Source organism: Triturus cristatus, chromosome 4_2 (genome assembly GCF_964204655.1).
Source record: "Triturus cristatus chromosome 4_2, aTriCri1.1, whole genome shotgun sequence".
NCBI lineage: Eukaryota > Metazoa > Chordata > Amphibia > Caudata > Salamandridae > Triturus > Triturus cristatus.
Window position 1 is genome coordinate 915,790,264 of NC_140586.1, and position 25,054 is coordinate 915,815,317.

The 25,054-nt window shown below is 47.6% G+C and overlaps 1 protein-coding gene and 1 pseudogene across 1 annotated transcript in view; one reads left to right on the top strand and one right to left on the bottom strand.

Annotated features, from left to right (window-relative positions):
- The window catches only part of LOC146835397 (uncharacterized), a 251,566-nt gene that overhangs the window by 209,410 nt on the left and 17,102 nt on the right, over positions 1 to 25,054 (bottom strand). The window lies entirely within an intron of this gene.
- Positions 8,584 to 11,463, top strand: LOC146835398 (uncharacterized; annotated as a pseudogene).

Genomic DNA, 25,054 nt, shown 5'->3' on the forward strand with positions numbered 1-25,054 from the left:
AGGGGCCAGAGTGTCCACATTGTAATCATGGTCTGCGTCTCCTTCAGTAACTCTTGTAATTATTTTAAAAAGTGGCCAAGTCGGGGCAGAAGGGAAAGTTAGGGGGGCTGGGCGGGAAGGGAAGGGGTGGGCGCAGGGGCACGTCCTACCAGCTTGTCGCACCCCTGGGAAATGGGAGCAGGGCTGAGGACAAAGCCTTGTCCAACTTCTTTTCCACTGTCTTGTCAATCATGGACTCCATCCTTTCATCATAATAATAGTCTTCCTCTTCCCCTGGTCCATAGGCAGCCAGATCTTGTTCATAATGTCATATTCAGACAAGTCTCAAGGGAGTTCGGTGCACTCCAATAAAAAAAAATCCCCAGAGGGAGCCAATAATTTGCAGCCCTGTTCAGTTGTAAGCAGGGCGTCAGAAGGGAGCAATAGCTGGTGCAGATAGGCCATAAATGGTACCAAAAAAAAGTGCTGTCACTACAGGACTTAAGAGGGGGAAGAAGACCCCTGACAGCCTGAAGGACAAGCTTCAGTATCTCCAATATTAAATGCTGTCAGTATAAGAGTTTCCAAAAATTATCCCTAAGAGGATTTTCCAAAATACGATAAATGTCAAATTAAGTAAGCCGGAGGCCTGCTACCGGCACAAGTCTGCAGATCCCCTTATTCTTGCAGCCCTGGGGAAAAGGTTGCTCCAGCATGCCTGTGGGAAGCTGCCTCGCGTACGGTGGAACGCGTGCAGGCTTCCGTAGAGGCAGCGTGTATGTAGCCCAATTGGGCTATATACGCATCCTCTCTCCCTGGACGGGCCGCTCCCAAGCAGTAGCACGAGGAGCGCACATACCGCAGCAGCAGCGCGGCTCACAATATTACACAAAAAGGGGCAAATCAAAAAGGGAAAAAGTTGGTGGGAAAGATGCAACACGTGCCGTTATCGAGGGGAAAACCAAAGGGGAGAACAAATTGATTACAGGTTAGACAAAACTTCAAGTGTACCGCATCGCGATCTGGGTGCCGATCGAGGACAGATGCCGATCATGAGTGCGCTATAAATATCGCAAGGGAGCAAACAATCTAAAACAATCACAATAAGGTGAAATAATCACAACTTAGTGACTTCAACAAGCACTAGTATTAGCATAAGAGCAGAGTCTGATATGTAAAATAGAAATGCACTTATCTTGACTGCGAAGCAGCAAAGGAAAAGGCAGTTAAGTTGGTGCCTCTCTATTTTGTATATGCTGGACATTGTTGATTGGTGTTTTATGGAGGCGTGGTTCAAAGCCTCATGGGAAATGTAGTGTTTTGAATGTTTAACTGTTTATTCATTGGCTGCTGTATTTGAGTAGTTTAGATTGAGAAGCATAATTGGAGCCTCCGGTCCTGCCATAGAATCACCGAGCCCATGCCAGGACGTAGGAGCAGGGGCGCTGGCGAAAGCAAAAGAGATGCTTGCATCAAAGTGGCAGGAAGAGTTACTCATTGAAGGGATAATGTATCAAATTCTTATACTCTTTTTGGAAACAAAATATTTTTGGAGCCTACTCGCTTCCAAACACTTGCCGTAGTATTGCTCCTTACAATTACACACTGCTTCTCAATGCCCGCTTCCTCCTTGTTGGGAAGTAATGGGATCAGAAATTAAATCAGGGTTGTATCTCAGTTACATACAGAGGTAGAAGGGGTGCAACTACTCTGATCGGCGTTCCCATACTTGTGTCTAGAATTGCAATCTGTTCCTATTTATCTTATACAATACTGTTCCTACTTTCCAAAAAGAACAAGCACTGGCAAAGTCAATAGGTTAGCCTATGCGAGATCTGTTGACTTTGTCATTGAGGGTCCGAAGGTCCCCTTTTTAGGTCAAAGCCTACCAGCTAGAGCACCTGTCTGGTTTGTTAACGACACATAAAATACTATTCTTTGATATGCATGGTCCACATTCTTTGCAGCAGGCATATTAACCCTCTGTGCTACCTTAGATGATTCAAAACTCCCCTCACACCCGAATATAAGTGAGGCCACTTTTATTGTTGACTGAAAACTGCTGGATATACAAGAAACTTTGCAGGGCCAGCCCCTAGTAACAAAACTGCCCCACACCTTTCCAGCCTCCCAGGGAAACGCCTGATGCCTGGTCCAGCCAGTCCAGCCTTGCTACCACCCTCCAATGGTGCCCCCATCTTCACATAGAGTCTCTCTCATGTGTATTTAATATCTATTATAGTGCTACTCATCCCAATTATGTAGGGCAGGGTGTCGGAGTGTGTTACATCACACACATATTACATAAAGACAATAACTCATATAAATGTGAAAGTCAATGTATAGGAAATGTTGCTTAAGATAATGGGGGTTACAAGGTGTAATCATACTTTCATCCATCATTCAGTCTTTCTCAATTCATTCTGTCCTTCCATCTGTGTGCCCATCCATGTCCATATTCAACCATTTACAAACCTATCCGTCATGCATTCTTAAATCCATCATTTCACTCATCCATCCCCCATCCACCCTTTTACTCATCAATCTATTATCCATCCATCCACCCTTTCACCCTATCCCTTCATCCACTCTTCCACAAATCCATCCATTCACTCATCCATCCAGCCATTTACCCATCCAGCAATCCTTTCACTTACTCATTCATCCACCCAGTCACTCATCCTTCCACCCATTCACCCGTTCAGTCATCCATCCACCTATTCTCCCTTTCTCTCTCCATCCCCCTTTCACTCAGCCATCCATCTACTCATCCACTCATGAATCCATCCATACATCCTTTCTCTCATCCATCCTTCTTTCACTCCTTCACTCATGTATCCATCCTTTTGTCCATCTACCCACTCTTTCACTCACTCATCCAGACTTACATCCACCCTTTTACTCATCCATCCACCCATTCACTTGCCCATCATCCACCCTTTCACTCATCCATCCATCCTTTTACCCATCCATCTACCCTTTCACCCATACATCCATCTATTTACCTTTTCTCTCATCCATCCTTCCACTAACTCATCCATCCATCCTTTCTCTCACGATCCATCCATCCTTACATTCATCCATTCACCCTTTCACTAATCCATCCAGCCATCCACCCATCCCTTCACTTACTCACTCACCTTTTCACATTAATTATGAGCTGAGCCTTTGTCTGCAGAGTTGCAGACAGAAGAGACCCATCAAAAACTCCACCCTCGCTGTATTTCCGAAAGCAAGGGGTGGGGTGGGGAAGAGGTCACTATGCCCCTGCACATAGGCAATCTGAAAAAGTGGAAGGCGTGAGTCATGCATGATGCACAGTGCCAGGACGTGAGGCAACTGTGACATGGTGTGGTTTCCAGAGCTTTAAGTGGGATGAAAAAACTAGGGGGGACTCTCCAAGGGGGTGTTCGATTTAATTAAGGGTGTGGCTCAATAACACCGAAGCTAAAAATCTGTGCTTAGTATAATATGCCGCCCGACTGGTATTTTTGTTGCTTCGGTCATTGCATCCAGATACATAATACAACAAGTAACATTACACCTAGTCAGGGCCGAACTGGCCTTAGAGGGCACTGGGCGTTTCCCCAGTGGGCCGCTAGGGTGGGGGGTCGGTTTTGGGTCCCTGGGTGGCCGCTTTCATTACCGGGGGCCGGCAATATCAGCCCCCAATAACACTCCCCCTATCCCACCCCGGGGGGCCAGCCGAGCTGTTTGCCAGAGCCGGTTTCGGTTCCCAGTCCGGCCCAGCACCTAGTACAAGTAACAGTACACCTACAACAAGCCAGAACTATTGGCTTTGTCAATGGTTATTAGTTGCAGAAAATAAAAAAGCAGCAACCATGGCTTCCTTGACTATAATATTGAAAATGCGTCAGTTCTAAAATGACGAGACCCTGAAAGAACTAAGGGGCATATCAACAACAACCGGCGATAATTATCGCTAAGCGCACTTAGGGCTAGGATCATTATCGCGGGGTAGCGTGGATTTTTATCGCTGAGATAGCGTGCTATTAGCAACGCTTATCTCAAAAGCGATAAAAACCCTTACGCTAACTGCCTAACGTGAAACGTGGAAACCCAGCGATAATCTCACGTTAGCTTGTTGATAGGGACTCACAAATTTAGCCATGATATCCACCTTCCATAGGATATCATGGCTAAGTCAGTCCTGAAGTAGGTGTAAGGAAAGTAGCGATAACAGGTGTTATCGCTACTTTTCCTGACGCTATGCTTCATAGCGTGGGGCTTGATGATAGGGGCCAAAATATGGAACTCTTTACCCCCAACATAAGATCCACCGACAAACACCTTATCTTCAGAAAACTACTCACGGATTGGCTCTTCCCCGCATAAGCACCATACGCAAACAGACATTTACTGGATACCCCTCGATATATAAGCATTTATTTTCACTGTAGATATCTACCTATCTTTGTGTATTGCTTTGTAGTAACATGTAGAATAATGATGTTGTTAAAAAATTAATTAAAGTACAATAACACTTGAAAACCGGAGGTTATCTGATGCATCCTTGGTCTACATGTACTTACTGCCATTGTGCATCTATGTACCTTCCATGTACTTGGACCTGTGTGTTTGCTACTTTTCTCCTGAAAAAGCATAGCCGATGCACTACCCTATTTCTCATCCTGTACCACTATCAATATCTTTATTCTACATAAACTGACCTCTTTTATGCATCTATATACTTTCAATGTACTTATGGGTCTATATATCTATCACTTTCTTCAAATTTAGCATTTCCAATGCACTACCCTATTTCTCAGCCTATACCTCTCTCAATATATCTTCTAGCTGAACTTTCTGACTCATCTCAAACTTCTTTCTACTACTCTTTCCAATCCACTCCCTTATTTCTCACCCTATTCACCTATCAATATATCCTCTACATCCACTCTCTCATGTATCCCAAACCCCATACCACTACTAAGATCCCTAAAATACCCTTTCCAGACTCTCCTCTACTCTACTCCTCCTTGCCTCTTTAACTATACTGATCCCCCCAAAACAAACCCTTCTAAACTCTTCCCTCTGACTCTTACCCTCCAAACCCCTTTTTACTCATCCAAAAGCCTCCTCCTACTGCTATGACCTAAAAAAAAAAAAAGAGGTTTTTTTTTCAAAATCCTTCACTCTTCTACCCCTCCACTATCCTTTTGGGAAACATCGTTTACAACGCGGGGATTACATCGCGATGCCATTACATTGCGGTTTTTACAACGCAAGTCATTACAACGACTTGCGCTAGATGGCGCTCTAGGACAAGGAATAGTATAATTTACTATCCAACACCTTCCCCACTGTACGTAGACTGGAGTTGGAATAGCAAATTATACTACTCCTAAATCCTATTCCTTGTCCTAGAGCGCCATCTAGCGCAAGTCGTTGTAACGACTTGCGTTATTAAAACCGCGATGTAGTGTACCGCGATGTAAATGTATGCGTTGTAACGTCATACATCCATCCTTTTCAATCAAAATAACAGACTAACATTTTCACTTCCCAAATCCCATATTCCACTATACTAATTCACCACTAATCCTTTATGGGTTCCAGAGTAGCGTGATACTCGCCAATAAAGTGTTTCAACACTCCATCAGGGTTACAAGAGCTATATAAATGCAAGCCTTTTTTCCCTTTCTATCCCTCACCAACCCTTCTCAATCCAAATAACTGACTAACATATCCACCACTCAAATTACTTTCATGTTTCACCATACTAATTCAACACTAATCCTTATGGGTTCCAGAGTAGCGTGCTACTTGCCAAAAAAGCGCTTCAAAACATCATCAGGGGTGGCAAGCACTATATAAATACAAACCTCGTTCCCTCTTCTATCCCTCACCAACCCTTCTCACTCCAAATAACTGACTAATATCCACCACTCAAATTACTTTCATATTTCACCATACTAATTCACCACTAATCCTTTATGAGTTTCCAGAGAAGTGTGCTACATGCCAAAAAAAATGCTTCAACACCCCATCAGGGTCAACAAACCTTTTTTCCTCTTCTATCCTTCCGCTATCCTTCCGAATCCAAATAGCTGACTAACCTATCCATCACTTAAAATTACTTTCATATTTCACCATACTAATTCAACACTAATCCTCTATGGGTCACGGAGTAGTGTGCTGCTTGCCGAAAAAGGGTTTTGATGCCTCGTCAGGGATAGTAAGCGCTATATAAATGCAATTACAATACCATTACAATAGCGCTAACTCAAGCAAATGTAAAACCTATTGCATTTCCAATGTGTGTATTTCTTTCCTGCTGTTTTTCCAAGTTGTGCCCCTTAATTTGGACATACATACGCTTACAGATTCAAAAATATAGATAACAGAAAGCCTGCTGTCTTTCACATGCCCCTAGTTGGCATAGGAAATGAATCATAAGTAGTACTTGACATATACCTTGAAAGCCTAAAGCATGTGCTGTGCACATCAAAGTGACAATGGAAAGATAGCCAATAGCTCTAGCAAAACACTTAAAAGTTTCTAAAGGCGAGACCTATTGGCTATGCCAATGCTTGTTTCATGTGGGTGCGTGCGAGAGAGAGAGAGAGAGAGAGAGAGAGAGAGAGAGAGAGAGAGAGAGAGAGAGAGTAAGAGAGAGAGCGGGAGGGAGGGGGAGTACCTGTCCAGTAAGCTTTAAGCGCAGTACCATCCTCTGTTACTAGAGGGAAGTCTGCCTGAAAGCAACGAGCTCTCTTTGGTAATTTGCATACCCAGAAGCCTCTACGAAGCCACAATCATTTCCGTTTCATTGTGACTGGTAAAATAGTCGCATTTGGCACTGAGAAACAGAAATCTTCTTATGTATATATACATTTTGGTAAGATAGCATTACATTTGACACTCTGAATAATATCTGTAAAGTCACTGTACTTTTCCTCAGAGATATTTATAGTACTATCAGGCAAGTGAAAAATATTAGATGCATGTCTTACTCTTCTAGTTCACATGTCAATTAGTGCTGTTCAATTAGTGCTGTTCATTGAACTTTGTGTAGCAATGATAGCGTTAGTCTCCCCAGCAGCCAACGCAAGACTGAACACCCTCCTGACAGAAGCCAGAAACGAGGCTGCAAAGACACTGGCAGCACCCAGGAAGGGAGACAAGGACAGCCAAGCTCCAGTGAACCCGGTACCCATAGGAACAGGCACAAAGAAACCAGAGGACCCCAAGGCGAGACCAGCCACAGCGGAGGAATCAGCACCACCGACTGAGACGGCACCGCCCCAGGTGGTCCACCAACCCATGGAAGGCCCCAAGGTCGGAGCACCGCAAGGAACCCCACCAGAGGAAGGCCCAACAGAAACGACCCCAGCGCCGGAACCAGAGGACAAGGAATTCGAGACGGAGGGAGAAGACTCTGCAAAGGCAAAAGGGAAAGAGGAGAGGAAGAAGAAGAATAAGAAGAAGACGAAGGGTAAACCCGAAGACAGCAGCGGAGACGTGGACGACGGACTCCAGGAGTCATGGAGCCAGGTTAGATCCCAGACGCTGCACCAAAAAGCCACTAAAGACAGGGAGGAGGCGAAGGAGCAGAGACGCACCAGCACCAGAATCCAGATGGCGGCCTCGCATGGAACACCGCAACCCGGATCCAAACCGGAGACACTGGAAGAGGGGACAACACCGAACCCCCCCCCCCCAGCGATTTAGCGCCCACAAAAGGAAGCTGCCAACCAGGGAGGACTTCCTGGTCAGCAAGAAGGTGAACACAGCAGGCACCACCGATGAAGAGGAGGACGACGCCGACGCCGTCATCCTCGTGAGCGACACCGAAAGCAACAATGCAGAAATGGAGGATGAGGAAGACAAGGAGTTAGTGGAAATCCATTCGGTTCTCCAAGAACTCCACCATCAGCTCTCCATGGTGACACCACCACCGGAAGCAGCACAATGGACCCTAGAAGTAGAACAGAAGTGTCCATTGAGAGCACCGAGCATGCCCCGGAGGAAAGGGGAGAGCAGAACCAACAGGGGGTCCAAGACCCAAGCGAAGCACCCCAGGGCCTTCATCCCCAGTAGGTTCGAAACCAGATACTGACCGATAGCGCGGATACAATGGCGATATCATTGTTCACCCTAAACGTCAGAAGCATGAAGGATCAGGTCAGGCGGGTCGGCACGTTGCGCTTCCTGGCCACCTAGAACCGAGATATCTGCTTTCTGCAGGAATGCGGGATTCCGTACGCCCAGTCGTACAGCCAGCTCGAACGGCAGTGGACGCATGGGCCATCTTTCTGGTCTGGAGGAAACGATTGCAAATCGTCTGGAGTGGCCATTCTAATCAGGGGAAGGCATTTCACCGTGGACAAGGTCACCGAGCAGGTCAACGGCAGAGTGCTGTTCGTGGACGGCTTGTGGGCTGGTGAGCCCGTTAGGTTCATCAACGTATATGCCCCCCCGGAGAAGAATGAGCGACTAGAGACGTTCAGGGTGCTCAGGATGCAACTCGTGACCTCCAGAACCATTCTGATGGGTGGTGATTTCAACTGCATAGTAGAGCTGGATGGACGCAGTGGGTCTGGCTCTGCAGGGATGGACGTGACGTCCAGGCTGTTGGTGGAGATGATAGGCGAGGCGTCCCTCCATGATGCCATCGGGTGAATGGGACCGAACGCCAGGAATTATTCCTGGAGTAGGCCGGACGGATCCGTACGTTCACGGATCAACTTCCTATTCACCTCCCCAACAGTAAAGCCTGGGCGAAGCTCCATGGTCGCCGTCCACTTCTCTGACCACAGGGCAGTCAGTTTCGAGGGGGAACTTACAGGGAAGTTCCCCGCCGGGCCAGGATCGTGGAAACTGAACTGCTCTTTGCTGGAAAATGAGGAGTTAGTGGCGAACCTCAGAACCGCGTACATAGAGTGGAGGGACATGAAGGACCTCTTTCACTTCGCCAGCGAGTGGTGGGAATGGGTGAAGGACAGGTTCCGAAGCTTCTTCCAGGATGCAAGCAGAGCTGCTGCACGGGAAACGAAGATGACGTTCAGAAAACTGCAGAGCAAACTGCAGCAACTGTACGGACTCGAGCTTGGGGGATGGGACGTGATTGACGACTTGGAGGAAACCCGAAAAGAGCTTGCAGAGCACTTTAGAGTGGAATCCAAGAAAATCATCTTCCGAACCAAAACCGAGAACCTAGAGAAAGACGAGAAATGCAACTCGTTCTTCTTCAAGAAACTTCACTCGACCCACACACCGCTGGTTGAGCTTCGGGACTCGGAGGGCAACCTCCAAGGGGAGAAGGAGGAAGTCGTGAAAGTCGTTACAGACTTTTACGGCGAACTCTACTCACCAAAGTCGTCAGAGAGAGACCAGGCGGACAGTTTCCTAGGGGGGATCTCGAAGACACTGGGTCCGGAAGAGAGAGAGGGCTTGAACGCACCCTTCACCCTGGAAGAGCTGCCCTTGGCCGCTACGACCTCCAAGAGAGGCAAGACGCCCGGAAACGACAGTCTCCCAGTGGAACTTTATGTCGAACTGTGGGATCTGATCGGACCGGACTTGCTAGACCTCTACGAGGAAGCGGTGGGCAAGGGTAGTATGTCGCAATCCCTGCGTGACGGTATGATAACACTCTTGTACAAGCAGAAGGGAGAGAGAGAAGACCTCAAGAACTGGAGGCCCATCTCTCTCCTCAATGTGGACTACAAGATTCTCGCAAAGGTGATGGCCAACCGCCTAAAGAAAGTGATAGAGAAGATAGTCCACCCTGACCAGTCCTGTGGGATACCGGGACGGCAGATCGCGGACAGTCTGGCCCTGGTCCGGGACACGATCGAGTACGTCAAGGGCCGCAAGGTCCCAACGGCCTTGATCAGCCTGGACCAGGAAAAGGCGTTCGACCGCGACTCCCATGAATTCATGGACCGGACACTCAGAGCTCTGGGACTGGGTGACTTCTTCTGAGACGTGGTGAAAACAATGTATAGAGACATCTCCAGCACGGCATTGGTAAATGGCTGGAGAACCGATCCGTTCCCCGTCCTGTCGGGGGTGAGGCAGGGCTGCCCGCTCTCCCCCCTCCTGTTCATCTGTGTCATTGAACTCCTCGCCGAGCGCATTCGGCAGAACAGGAACATCAGAGGAGTGAAGGTACCAGGGAGCGGAGGACGAGGAGAAGTGAAGTGCTCCCTCTACATGGACGACGTCTCCGTATTCTGCGCAGACGGACCGTCTGTGAAGGAGCTAGAGAAGACTTGTATCGAGTTTGAGAAGGCGTCTGGAGCAAAGATCAACAGCGCCAAGTCAGAAACCCTGCTCTTCGGACACTGGACCCCGACCCGAGACCCACTGCCATTCCCCATTAAGGAGGACTTCATGAAGATCCTTGGAGTCTGGTTCGGCGGAGACGGTGCAGCGGAGAAGACCTGGGAGGAAAGACTAGCAAAGACTAGGCAGAAGCTGGGACTCTGGAGCCTCCGGAAGCTGACGATCGAAGGGAAGTCTTTGGTCCTGCGGAACGAGACCCTGCCAGTGCTCCAGTACGTCGCTCAAGTATGGCCAGTGCAGACCAGAACAGCTAAGGCCATCACGAGAATGATCTTCTACTTCATCTGGAACTCGAAGATGGACAGAGTGAAGAGGGCGGTGATGTTCAAAACCCACGACAAGGGAGGCAAAGGAGTGCCAGACATCGCAACCATCCTGAGAGGGACCTTCGTGTGCCACTGCGTAAGGAACACCCTGAGGTCCAAAGATGAGAGCCACGCCAGCTTTCTGATGGCACGCTTCTTCCTGCTGCCAACGTGGAGGCGCCTTGGATGGGCAGAGTGGGTGAGCGCCGTCCCGTACAACTGGGAGACCCCGTGGTTCTACAAGGAAGCGGAAAAGTTTGTGCGAGGGTATGACTGTGTGGCAGTTCGCCCCGTCATGTGGACTCCAAAACTTCTCCAACGCCTGATACGTGCAAGAGAGATCAGTGAGCCGATCGGCGCCCTCCCCTCAGCCACAGCAGACCACGTGTGGGGAAACGTCGCATCCAAGCGCCTGACAAACCAACACAAGGACATCGCCTGGATGGCCATATAAGGGGGACTTCCCGTGCGAGCCTTTATGCACGCAAGGGTGCTCAACCGATACAAGTCCTGCCCGAGAGGGTGCACCGTGGACGAAACAACATACCATCTCTTCTGGGAGTGCACGTACGCGCAGGACCTGCTGAAGGCCCTAGGCACGGAGCTTAGGGCCTGGATACCTACGACCTGCATCACTGCTGACTCTGTGATGTATGGACTGTTCCCAGGCACACATGCACTAGAAGACCTCCGGGGTTGCTGGAGGCTCCTGTGTTGTTTTAAAGATGTCCTCTTGTTTTCCAGAAACCGCCTGGTAGTAGGGAAAAAGGAGACATCGACCCTGGCATGCCGTAAGATGATCCACAGCCTCCTGCGAGACTACGCAGCACTGGACAGATCAGATGGAGACAGCGACGACGAAACCTGAGGACCCAAAGGGGTCCCTTTGTACCCTTGCACGGGGGGGGCCATGGAAGGCTCAGGCAACGACGGCGACGACAGCGGACCCAAAGGGGTCCCCAAACCCTTAAATGGGGGGGGGGGGTCCTAGAGGGGCGACTAAACTGTTTTTCTTCTTTTCTTCCCTTCAATCCAGGAACCAGTCTGGCAACGGGAGAGAGGAGAGGGAAGATGAAGACAGGTAGAGTAAATGTAAAAATTTACTGTATGTATTTAACTAACGTGACCTTTTCCCTTCACAGGTTAAAGGTCAACGGGATAGCTTGCGCACTTGTTGCCAAGTTTGTTACCAACGACTGACGAGCAAAAAGGGTGTTGTGGAAGGTGACGATTGATGTATCTGAACCAGAAATGACGCCCTGACAATGGAAAAGGAAAAAAAAAAAAAAAAAAAAAAATGATAGCGTTAGTTCGTTGTAATTTTTGAAGGGTTTTGATTTTAATCTGGATCCCATATAAATAAAAACAATTTCAGATAACGTCTGTGGGGCACATCTCGTTACTCTTTCAATGAACTTCGAACAGTAAAGTGCTTATGTTTTTCTTCAAGTGTTTATGCAATCACTTCTATGCTATGAAGGTGTAAGGAAAACACTACAGTGCGCTATATGAAGGTCTAACACTTCCTGGTGCGTTCCGGCGCTGCAAGGTGGCTCTGTGTTGCATGAATTTTAAAACAAATATGGTCCGAATCTTGGCACTATGAAGTTTGGCACTATGAACAGTTTGATCCCATCTCTAATTTCTGGGGAAGTAGAAGTGATGGGAGCTTTGATGCAGTTGGTTTAAATCAACTTTGTTCCGGAAGCTGCCAGCATCAGTTTTGGATAAGATTAGACAGGAGGATGAACTTGTGAAGCTGAGGAAACGCTAGATGCGCCTCGTTGAAGGAGCGAGAGGTGCAAAGCAGCTCGAGGCGCAATGCAGATCGAGGCGCTATAGGTGAGGACTGAGAGCGCCTCGGAGAAGGAGCAGGAGGTGCAATGCTCCCTCTTGCCGCCAGAGGTCAGGCTCCTCCAAAGCAAACACACATCGCGTCACTGGCAATCTGCATACCCAGAATCCGATGCTCATCCAAACACTGCTGCATGGTATTTGAAATCATTACAAACAGATGTTTATGGGGCGTAGCGATTAGAGTACTCCCTGTTGGAATCTACTGTCTCCTAGGGCCTCTGGCACAGCACCCCTGCTGTATATATTTAGGTGCCTTTTGGCTAAGATCAAGTGTAGTATTTACTTCCTATCTACTCCCATGATCCCCCCTATACTCCAATAGGCCGCTCTCCAGGAAGGCACAGGCCGACCCTCTGTCCCCCCCATTCTCCTACTCCCTCTTCTCCCATTCTTCCTCCCCCTCCCATTGTGAACTTCTCCTCAACACGCCAGCCATACCTCTAGCTAGCACTCTCCTTTTCCACTCTGCACCTTCCCGGTTATCCAATATTACCTCTTCCCACGTAACCATGCCCCCCATCCCCTTATTTAGTCCACCTTTCTACAACCTGATTTCCCAGTTAACTTTCCATACCTTCCCCTTGTTTCCCCCTTCTCTTCTTCCCTACCTGCTCCCCCTTCTCCTTGTACCCTAAACTCTTCACAAACCCCTTGATTCTGTCTTTATCCGCCTGTTCCTCCTGTAATGCTGCTCAACCCTTTATCCCCCCTTGGTAATCCCTTCCTTTTCCCTCCCTCTGACCCACCTAGCTTACGGGACCTTTCCAGCCCCTCTCTTCTTCCGAAGAGAGCCTGGGGGGGCAAACAGTACCTAATATAGGAATTTACTACTGGGCCACTGCTCTACAACAGATATCTATTTTGTTGGGGATAAAATGAGAGGTTCTACAAAGTCCCACCCCGTATGAGCTTTTGATTGGAGACGCTGCATGTGGAGTACTGTGGAGACCGCTAGAATATGTGTACTACAAAAGAGTCAGACTCAAGACTCTTCGTTGCTCATACAAAGTATGGGCAGAAGTTCAGAAGAAGGTAGGGATGGGCCGGCTGAATTTGTATACTTCATTACATAAAAACCTCAATCTCCTAGTAATTTTTTGGGACTCTCATATAAATCACTGGGAAGAAGGAGGCCATGTAAAATTGGGAGACTTCTTTCAGGGAGGTGAAGTCATCTCGTTCAACACTCTAAGGCAGAAGTTTCAATTAGGGCATCACGAGTTTTCAAATATCAACAGATTTGTGATTTCTTACTGAAAAACGTATGGGATTTTTAAGAGAGTTGGAATTCAAAAATTGACAGTGAGGCCCTGTAGCTGCTAGCACCTAACCTGCTATCCCCAAAAACAGTAAATAGAGGGAAGTTTCCCAAAGTATGTGTGCACCCGATTATAAACACCCCCTGTCAAGGTGCGGTCCTCAACTGGACTATACAACGTTCAACATAAAAGGCAATCGGTGCACCACTATGTAACAATTCCATAAAGTACCAAATCTGTATCCAGAGTCTTGTTCTTCAAATTCTCCTTTTATTTTGAATCACAATTGGTTCTAGTGTGACATGCAACATGTAGAGTGGATCAACAACACGTTTTGTCTCTTACAAATGGACTTTTTCAGGGCATTTGCAGAGTCCAATAATACGATGAGTCGCTGTATCTAAGACAAGACGTAAGTTGTCAGCAGTGACATGCGACTAAATTCCGGACAAATGAGTCACTTTAAAACCATTGTAGGCAACTTATTGTTTTAGTAACAGCAGCGATTGATATACGAGACACCTATGATTATAAGTATATGAATCGAAGAATCCCGGCACTCTAAAATTGTAACAGTTAGTAGGTGTATAACCTCGGTCAATCTCTATATGAATATGACAAAATTCCGTTCATTCACGGGTTGAAGACCAGAGATAAATTCATAAACAAAGAATTCTTCAAACTCAAATTTTGAGAATTTAATGTATAACAAAAGTGATTTGGCAAGTAAACTAAAAACACCATCAAACCAATTAGAATCAGGACTTAGTACATATATAATGAATCCGAAAATATGTAAAACCAGCAGAATATTCCTTTGGTGATTACATGCATCAGTCCTGATGAGCAGAAACAGCAGTCACGTGTTTCGTCACATCCAGTGACTTCCTCAAGGCTTTTTTTTTTTTTCAAAAGAAGCTTTGTGATCCTGGAAAAGCTGGGTATGTTGACAAACTTATCAAGCAGATAACTCTTTTAGTTCCTGTAGGAGAGTAGGATCTACACTTATGTTGCCCCCACTTTTTTCTGATGTATACACTGGTTTCTGGCTATAGTCTGGCTGGGTCCCTGCTAATCAGGGCGCCAGTCTCTCTGTTCTCTCTAAACAACTTGTAGTGCATATTAGATGCACTAGTGATTGGATACTGTGGTGCCTTATGAGCCCCTAGTATATGGTACCCTAGGTACCAAGGGCATAGGTACTTAACAGGCCTTCCAGGGGCTGAAGCATGTAATATGCCACCCCTGGGAAGCAGACTAAATCTGACACCACAGGCCTGCTACTGCAGCCTGGGTGAGGTAGTGTTAGCACTCCTCACTGAGGTATAGGTTCCCTATATCTCACCATACACACACATATAAACCTATCAGTCACCCCTAAGGCAGGCCCTATCAATCCTGAGGGCAGGATGCTTGGTTTACAATGTGAGGGGGTGCCTCTGCATGAGCATCACCCCTCTGCAGCTGGCAGAGTCAATTTTCTGTGGCTATTTGTGAATGCTGTTGAACCATATACTCTTAAGTGCATTATAACCTACCGGTATATGCTAACTTTGGAATGACTGCATCAAAACATGTTGTGTTTGGTGTCAAACAACTTGGAATCATATTCCCACACCAGTAACTGGTGTGGGAGTATGATCCCACCCTTCTAGAGGGGACAACATGTACCTACTATGGTAACACAGTAGAAATCTGAAAGAGCCCTGGCATCACAAAATGGATGCCACCAGCACAGACACTGGGCTGCCCTCCTGCTGTTGACCGAAAGTCACAGTGGAGGATGCCCAACAATGGGCATCCTGTCACAGGGAGGTGTCACCACCTTCCAGACAGGATTTAGTGTATTGGGGCTGGGTGGGTGCACTTCTAGACTGCTTTGAAGTCCTGCACTGGGGGAGCAGTAGGCTCCTCTGTGCATATGCCACCTCAAACCGGTTCCTGGGCTACCTGTCCCTGCTCTGGCGTAAAACTGGACAAAGGGAAGTGGGTGTAACCACCCCCTACCCTGACCCTCCCAGAGGAGTGGTCATAGAGCTAGTCCCTCCCCTACCTTTAGTATAAGATAGGGAAACCTTGCCATTGCAAGTTAGATAACCCTGGATGACGCTCTAGAAGAAGAATCCTGGCCCTTCAAAGTTCCACTACCTTTGGAAGACAGAAGAATCTCCCTTGGAGTCAAGGAGTGACTCCCCTGCTTGGCAGGCACCAGAAACTCTAATCAACAGTCGCAAACTTTCCCACTCCCGCTGGAGTCCAAAGTCCCTGCAGCCCCAGAAGTAGATTTCCTGACTTCCCGATGGCCATTGTGAGTCCCCAGCAAAGCTGTGGCGAGTGGACCCCACGAATGATGAGAAACAGCAATACCCGGGTACTGCGCACTATTGTCAAGTGCAACCCCTTCACGACGTTTTATGAAATTGTGCATTGGACCATTTGTGGCCCAAGCCTCCAGGAGGTTTTGCAGTGAAAATCAGAGGCCTACCTCATCCCGAATGACTGTGGGCTCCTGTAAAGCATTTCCTCATGAGGCATCTTTGCGATCCATTGCCCATTGGCTTGTGGGTCCCCCGAAGACTTTATCAAACCAAAGGGCTCCCCTGATTGCGTCAGGCTTGCCCTCACTCACCCTCACTGGGTGAGTCCCTCAGACCTTGCTGGTCTGCACCGCTGACTTTATTCACTTTCTACAAGACTTACTGTTGCCAAGGGTTGTTGGCTCCAATCCGGTTGCCGACACCTCAATAAGCTGCAAACGTCGTGGGACACTCAGAATCCAGCTGCTGGTCATCATCCATCCTTCCTGGACCTCGTGAGCGAAGAGTCAAAACACCCTTGATCACCTGAAATCACCCGACTTCCGTGGGCATCCATCTTCCTGGCCCCGGGTCACTGGCAAGTGACTGTGAACACTGTCCCTTCTGCTTTCAGGTCATCTTCATCTTGAATCCAGCCTTGGATTCCACCGGACACTTCTTCAGTCTTCGCAAGCAGCAAATCTTCTTTGGCTTCCATAGAAAACAGCGACGCGACCCGACACCAAAAGACACTGTATGCACCCGGCTTCCATGGGTGAGGTAACTCGTGCACTCTGGTGCCCTAGTGTGTGTTGGCCCTTGAATTACTTACCTTGTAAGTGGCTTGCTTGTTCACTTCCCTGAAGTACCCTAGAACTTAAAAAATCCAACCGCGACTTGCTCCATTGAAATCAATGGGGAACCCGCGGCTGTGTTCTCACACTGCACGTGTCTCCCGTGGGTCTTTTACTTACCTGCCTTGAGTGGATTAGTGAAGCCCCAGTGATTCTACAGGCCCTAGGCCTTGTCCCCTTGCAAGTCGACTTTCCTAAACCTCTTGTTTAGTATATGGTCTGGTACGCCCCTAGGGCCCCAGCCATATTTGTGCTTAACTTATTGTGAAAAGTTGATATTTGAATGTGTTCCTGACTTCTAATCTCATAAAGAGATTAGTAGAGTGTGTCTAGAAATAAATAAAATATATATTTGATATATATACCTGTGTGGTGTCCTTTCATTTGGTAATTCAAGAGATTATAAGGTAAAACAAGCTTGAGACTTAGCCTGAAGGCTGCTCTCCACAGCTACCACTAGGATAGCTTTCTTTAAAAGGTTGTCTTAAACCTATCTACCATAAGAGTCGAATTGGACTGGTGCAAGGTGGCCACTATAACTAGTGATCAGCATATGCCAGGCCAACTTCTCACATTGGAGGGCAGCGTGTGGGATTCCAGCTTTCTATTGTTTTACCAGAAAATCTCTATTTGAATTACTAACTGAAAACCACTAAAGGTACTCAAGGTACATATAAAAGTCAAGCTTAGTATCAATAAGTTCTACTGAACTTAGAGCTGTTTGTGAAGGGATAGCACACCCTTGCTACAGCTCAAGCTAGGATCAGTAGGCCACAAACTAGTGTAGGTAGTACAACACTGCACAACACTAGAACGTCCTTAAGCGTTGGAACCAATGGGTCCACCCTGCCTCAGTACAATGACATGACCTTCTTTGACCTGAAGGCCATGTGTGTTGCAAGACACATGAAGCTAGGACAGAGTCCCTCCACACTAGGCCTGATAGATATGCAAGTCAAGTCAAGTCAAATAAGTCTTTATTTCGAATAGTTCATCTTAAAAGACATAAAAGCAAATCCATTATTACAATTAATTAGGAAGGGATAAAAATTAGCACAATAGGCAAAATAGGCCAGTTAATAAATAACACAGTAAAAACATGATAAAAAGAGTATTAAATTTGCAAATAAATAACGACTTGAATGGGAATAAAGCTTCACCCGATCGCACTAACATTATATAGGACCGGGGGGATTGTGGCTAACACGCCTATTCCGTAGGAGCCATGCCCATCTAATAAATTTGGCCACACCAGTAACCACAAATATTGATGTATCAGATTTTAAGATTCTTGTGGCATCCTGTGCGGATCTAACGCCCAATTCGCGACAGACAGGGCGCAGCCAAATACGTCGCGGTTGCTGGTACTCAGGGCAAACATACAAAAAATGGTCGACTGATTCAAACTGGTCCTCACAGAAAGGACATGTACCATTATCAGTTGGATTCCACCCTTTAGTAAAACATCGTAGGGGAAGAGTACCTACTCTAAATTGGTGGAATAATTTCCGATCCAGCTGCTGTGATATTACGTCCCAATACACCTCAAAGGCAGAATCATCCTTAACTGACAGGTATGTATTGGTCAAGGAGCTGCCAGACAAGGAAGCATGACGTCTACCTTTAATCCAGTGCCAATAGGTGTCCCTGAAGCTCTTCTTCGGGGGGAAAACAGCAGACTCGGGGTTTGTCTAAAGATCACCCATGCCCGAGTCAATCAAAATAGATTTGATTTCAGATAACCAGCTAATTTTGTGGGAGCCCCCAAGGGCTCTAACTTCCAACAAAGCCTTGGCATATAAGGACAGTTCGGGAGTAGTCCAAAAGCGTCGCCAAAACGCCAATGGCCTGTACCGCACCATGTCCTCGACAGGCTGACAGCCTAAGTCATAAAGGGGCGGAATACGGGGGGATGATTGAGGGAGCCCAACTGCAGTCCTTAAGAATTTATTTTGTGCCACCTTCAAGGGGTCCAAATTACTAAACCCCCATAGTTCGGCTCCGTACATCACTGCGGGAAGTATTTTGGACCCGTATATTTTAATCAAAGGGGACATGGGCTTAGTCTTGGATTGCCTGTGTTCTTTAAGAAGGGCTCCACCTAGTTGTGAGTGCTTGAGGGTAAGAATATCAATCTGGGGCTTCCAACCTAGATTATCACTAAATGTGACCCCCAGGTAAGTGAAGCTTGTGGTCAGTTCTAAGGTTGCACCACCCATTTCAACCCTTGCTTTAACCGGTCGAGCACCTCGAAGGACCATAAACTTGGTCTTCCCCACGTTTACCTCCAGCTCATGATCGCGGCAAAACGACTCGAACCGAGACAGTGCTGATTGGAGTCCCTGACGTGTCTTTGATAATATAAGAGTGTCATCCGCGTACATGAGCAGGGGAACTTTCATGCCAGCCAAAGAGGGTGCATCTGTTGGAAAATTTGAAAAGTAGTTGGTTACTCCATTGATAAACAGGGAGAATAAAGTGGGGGCCAGGACACAACCCTGTCTAACACCCTTGGATACCTCAAATCTTGGTGTTACTTCCCCTGGTTTTCCCCAACGAACCTGGGCATATGTGTGTGCGTGCAGGTTGATCAACAACTTCAGAAATTCTAATGGCATATCCATGTCCCGAAGTACTTCCCACAGTTTGGACCTAGGCACAGAATCGAAGGCGGACCTTAGATCTACAAAGGCCGCGAAAAGCATGCCACCCCCGAGATATACTTGTTTCCAGTACAGAAGCATGAACCTAAAAGCTTGGTCAATGGTCCCTACGTGCGTCCGAAAACCCGCCTGTAAAGGCGAAAGTATGTCATTATCGGATATCCAGCTCGTTATCCTGCCCAGTAGCAAACGAGCTGTGATTTTCTGCACAGCATCTATCAAACTAATTGGCCTATAATTGGCCGGGGCGGAGCGATCACCTTTCTTGTAGATCGGCAATATCTCCGCCCCAAGCCAAGTATCCGGAACCGATACTCCCCTAGCCAGGGCGTTTGCTAAAATGGTCAGGTACGGGACCAATAGGTCCTGCTCCTGCTTGAAAAAGTCTGCAGGGATGCAGTCGGGGCCTGGGGCTTTCCCACTCGGGAGTGATTTCAGGGTTGATACCACTTCACTAGGGGCGAACTGTAGGATTTCCATACCGTGAGGTATGCATGAATCAGCATCTGAACCATCTCTAGACTTAAACTGATTTTCAAAGTAGCTAACTCACTGATCAGGTTCTACAAAATTAACTGGAGTCATGTCCTGCGGGTTCCTACCCCATTTCAGAAGGTGCCAAAATTGACACATGTTACTACTCTCGCACGCCTCATAGAGCTCAGCCCAACGTCTTTCGTCCCATTTTACTTTCGCTTTTCTTTGGGCTGATTTATATTGGGCTCTGAAACTCCTTATTGTTTCCGGAAACCTGGATTTGATGGCTGCAATAAGGGCTGTTAAAGACTCTCTACAGTCTGCATCAAACCAAGAGATTTCCCTAGGACAATTGGGCTTTCCTTTAGAAGGGATATTTTTAATAAAAAAACTTTTAAGCCCTTCAAATAACTCGCTATGTATACTCAAAATACCATGATCAATCTCTTCCTCGGACTCGCATCTCGAAAGTTTACCCAAAGATAAGGAAATCAAGTTTCTAATAGCAGCCCGAACCGGTGCGTTAGAAACGATTTTTGGCCAACGGACCCTTCTTAGATCATTGGTCAGAATAACTTGTACTTGCGTAGAACTACCATCATCAATGCAGGGGCCTGAAAAACTGCTGTCCATTAGAGGCAGCATCAAAGGATTGTGGTCACTTTCTAACCTATCTGTCACTGCCATATCAATAACAGACGGCCACAGCTCACAGTTGACCAAGAAGTAGTCTATTCTACTCCCGTTTCTACCATTACTAAAGGTCGACTTCCCAGTCCTGTCCGAAATCGTTCTACCGTTAACAGCCCTCATACCATTTGCAAGGCACATACCCTTCATATAAAGTGCTGCTTGGGTCCATTGCCTAATAGGAATTAATTCCAGTTGGGGTATTCCCCATACCGAATCCTCAACCTCTATCAATTTACCATCATCGTCCCCCAGGGGTTCAAAGCAGGTATTAAAATCACCTGCCACCACCCTGTGACCATCCCTAGAAACTGAACAAAGCAGATCCTCCAGAAGAATACCTAGCGGGGAACATTTACCTCCTGGGAGACCCCTCACATAAATATTGATAATGAGGAGATTAAGGCCCTTTGTGGAGGTGACCCTAATAACCAAAATATCCGGGTTATCAAACGGGACCTCCACAACTGTAACGCCAGTACATTGGCGAACCCAGGTGGACAAGCCCCCCACCGGTCTGCCTCTAAAGCCCTTAGTAGCTGGCTTAAAGAAGTTCACATACCCTACACGAAAAATTGGTTCTAACGCCCAAGTTTCCTGAAAACACCATATGTCAGCCTGATCAACGAAGGCCACCCAGTCAGGGACACCCAGTTTGGAATATAACCCAGCTATATTCCAGGAGGAAATCATTAGGTTTGGATGCCCAGATAAGTTGTGCGCGCCCTGATTAGCCGGATGAGATTGGTGAGGAGGGCTAATACTGAGGGAACTTTCAGAGGGGTCAAGAGTAACTGCAGATATCCTACCCTGGGACGATGGATTCAATTGGGCAGATAGCTCCAAACGGGGGGGCGATGGACTCCCGGACACCCCAGACCCAGGGGGATCAATGTCATTCATCAGTCAGTCGTTGTCCTCTAAGGTGGATAGAGCAGTAAAGCGGTTACGTAACATAAGGGGTTGCATGGCTAACAGTGGTGGATTAGGTGGGGCACAGGACAGAGTGTATGATGTGACCCCAGCTGGTCTGTAAAAATACCCCAAAGGCAAAATCCTGATCTCATTTTGAGTGGGGACTTTGAAGGAGACCATTTCCAGTATGTATTTTACCAGTGCAGGGGACCTAAAACTCAGCACAACTCCATCCCCTTCCATTGCCTTTTGAGAATAGCCAACCCAGGTCACCCACCTTACCATTTTAAATTCTTCAAATAATGGTTGACTAACCCCTAGTTTTTTTCCCAAGAAAGTGTAGGGCTTTATTTTTGAGGTTTGACCAATGCTCCTTACAACCATCAGAAAGTGTTGGTACATTTGCAAGAATAAACTGTATAAGGAGTGGCTTCAGGGGGAAGATGTAGTTTAATTAACGTATCTGAAGCCTCTATAACCTGGGGATCAGGTCTGGGCATATGCCCCATTGGCTGATGTTCATGCAATGGACAGTTCGCTTCATTAGATGGAAGCGGAGCCTGAGATGTTGGGCCTCTAGACGTGGTGGAAACATGGAATTTGTCTGATAGATTTCTTAAGTCATAGGGGCGAGTAGAGACCCCTTCATGGCTTACCCCAGCCTTAGATAACTGCACAGGGATTGGGGCAGCTGGCATTTGTGAACGTTCCAATGATGATTCAATACTATTAAGCCTTACCATCACTGTTTCTAGCTATTCCATTACTGGCTGCAAAAGAGATACTAATTGATCAGTGAGTTTGGAACACAGCAGCTCAAGACTCTGCTGGTCCAGAGGTTGCATAGTAATCGTTTTTGCCGGAGCAGTGGGAGTCACATGGGTATGGGGCTCAGTAAAACTAGAAATGGCCCTAGGGACTTTTAACTTGCTAGGACCCCGACTCTTCCTTTTCTTGCATGGTGGTTTGCAAGCTTTGGAACCCGTTACTTTTTGTTTCGCCCGTGTAGTTACCATAGTTGGACTGGTGGAACAGCTTGCAATTATAGGAGGGTCGGCAGGGCCGGCCCCGGACCCTGGTAGAAGGCTTATAGGCCCTGCTTGGGAGCAATTACCAAACCCGGTACACTCGGGGGTATCGAGGGCGGCTAGGGGCTGAACACAAAGGGGTACGAGGCAGGTTCTAGAGATAGCCTTCGCTCCACAGCTAAAATCTTATCATTAATTACAAGTTCAGCCCTGGTGAGATAATCATCAAGAGTCCCCACCAGCCTACCCTCAGCCTTCCTCTTACTCATGATAACAGTAACCAGCACCTACAAGCACGCCCCAGGCAACCAGATGAGACACCACAGGGGCCAGCATAGGCTACGTTATACTAAATGAGCAAAACCAAAGGGGGGTGTCCCAGCCCAGCCACAGACAGTCACTGACGGGCAAGGACGGGCCCGCCCTTGGCCCGGGCTATACCCGGGTGCTGCCCGCGTGCGTCTCGCGCTGCGGTGGCACCGGCGTCCTAAGTAGTGTTCCGGCACTGCCTGATGACGTCACCGCAAGCGCCGATGGCCAGAGGATGCTGGGAGTTGGAGTGCTGTTGTACCGTTCCCCTCACGGCAACGAAAATATGGCCAGAGAGCAGAAGCACCCGACTACAGGAGCCGTTCCCCTCATGGCAGGTAAGCCAGGCAGCTGTAGTGGCAACAGGGCTTGAAAGAGCGTCCCGCGCTGCGGTGGCACCAGGCGTCCTAAGTAGTGTTCCGGCACTGCCTGATGACGTCACCGCAAGCGCCGATGGCCAGAGGATGCTGGGAGTTGGAGTGCTGTTGTACCGTTCCCCTCACGGCAACGAAAATATGGCCAGAGAGCAGAAGCACCCGACTACAGGAGCCGTTCCCCTCACGGCAGGTAAGCCAGGCAGCTGTAGTGGCAACAGGGCTTGAAAGAGCAGCAGATGATCTGAGGTTGGCTACAGGAGCTAACAGATCTGAATCAGGGAGTGGGTCAATTACAGTGTCTGGGTCTGGTGATGAAAATCATGATGACCAGGACTCTGTGGTTGAAGGGCCAGATCCACAAGGATCTGAACAGGACAGAGGAATTCTCCCTAAGAGAACTGACAGAGTGGAAGAGACGCCTAGGTCCCCTTCAAGGGAATCTGACCACTCCTATCACTCTGGCAGAGAATCTGTCCAGCAGAGGAACTCATACTTTAATAGAAGAGAGACCTCCTCCGAAAGAAGGTACAAGATGCTCCAGTATGAGGAAGCAAGACTTGCCCTCAGAACCAAGCAGTTGGCCTTAGATAGAGAAGCCTTTGAGCTCCAGAGAGCTTCTAGAAAAGAGGTATTAGAAGCCCCTGGTGGCAGCAACAGTGTCCCTAGAGGTAGAGAATATATTCCAGACCATAGGAACCTGTCCATGGTTGTTCCTCCCTACCAGAGTGGGGATGATATCCACAAATGGATAACTGCTATGGAGAGGGCCTGTAAGGTACAACAGGTCCCCCAGAAGCAGTGGGCAGCAATCTTGTGGCTTTCCTTTTCTGATAAAGGTAGAGACAAGCTCCTCACTGTTATAGAAGAGGATGCTGATGACTATGAAGTCCTGAAGAGTGCATTAATAGATGGGTTTGGCTTAACCACTGAGCAGTACAGGTTGAAGTTCATAGACACCCAGAAAGCGCAGACTCAGGACTAGACTGACTTTGTTGATTGTGAAACCAATGCTCTGGGGGGTTGGCTGGTTGGTAGTAGAGTTACTGATTTTAAGAGATTGTATAATCTTATAATGAGAGAACAGATCCTTAATAATTGCCAAAACTATGTTGTTGCATCAGTACCTGGTAGACTCTGATCTGACCTCTCCCCAAGAATTGGGAAAGAAGGCAGACAAATGGGTCAGAACCAGGGTGAGGCAGAAACCCCAGAACCAAGGGGGTGACACTAAGAAGTAGGATCCTAAAGGCTCTGAGAAAGGTGGGCATAAGGCAAAAGACCAGAAGTCTTCACAAGGGCCCCAAATATCTGCATCTGGTGGGGATTCACAGTCTACAAAGGGAAAAGGCCAAAAGAAGCCCTGGTGCAAATTCTGTAAACAGAAAGGGCACTGGACTTCTGATTGTAACAAGTCCAAAGACCAAACCACCACCACTCAGGCCCCTAAGGCCACTGTTCCCCCTAGTACAGCTACTGGTGGAGGTGGTAATCAGAATAAGGGTGTAGTAGGGTTGACCCTGGGTTCTGATGTGGACTCTGGCCTAGTCAGAGTGCCAACACAGGCATTGCTTGTTTGTGAGGGAGACATTGATATGTCCTTCCTAGTGAGCCCCAGTAATCTGGGCAAATACAAACAGCAGCCTTTAATTAATGGCAAACAGGCTTTGGCATTCAGGGACACAGGTGCTAGTGTCACCATGGTGGCAGAGGATCTGGTGTACCCTGAGCAGATC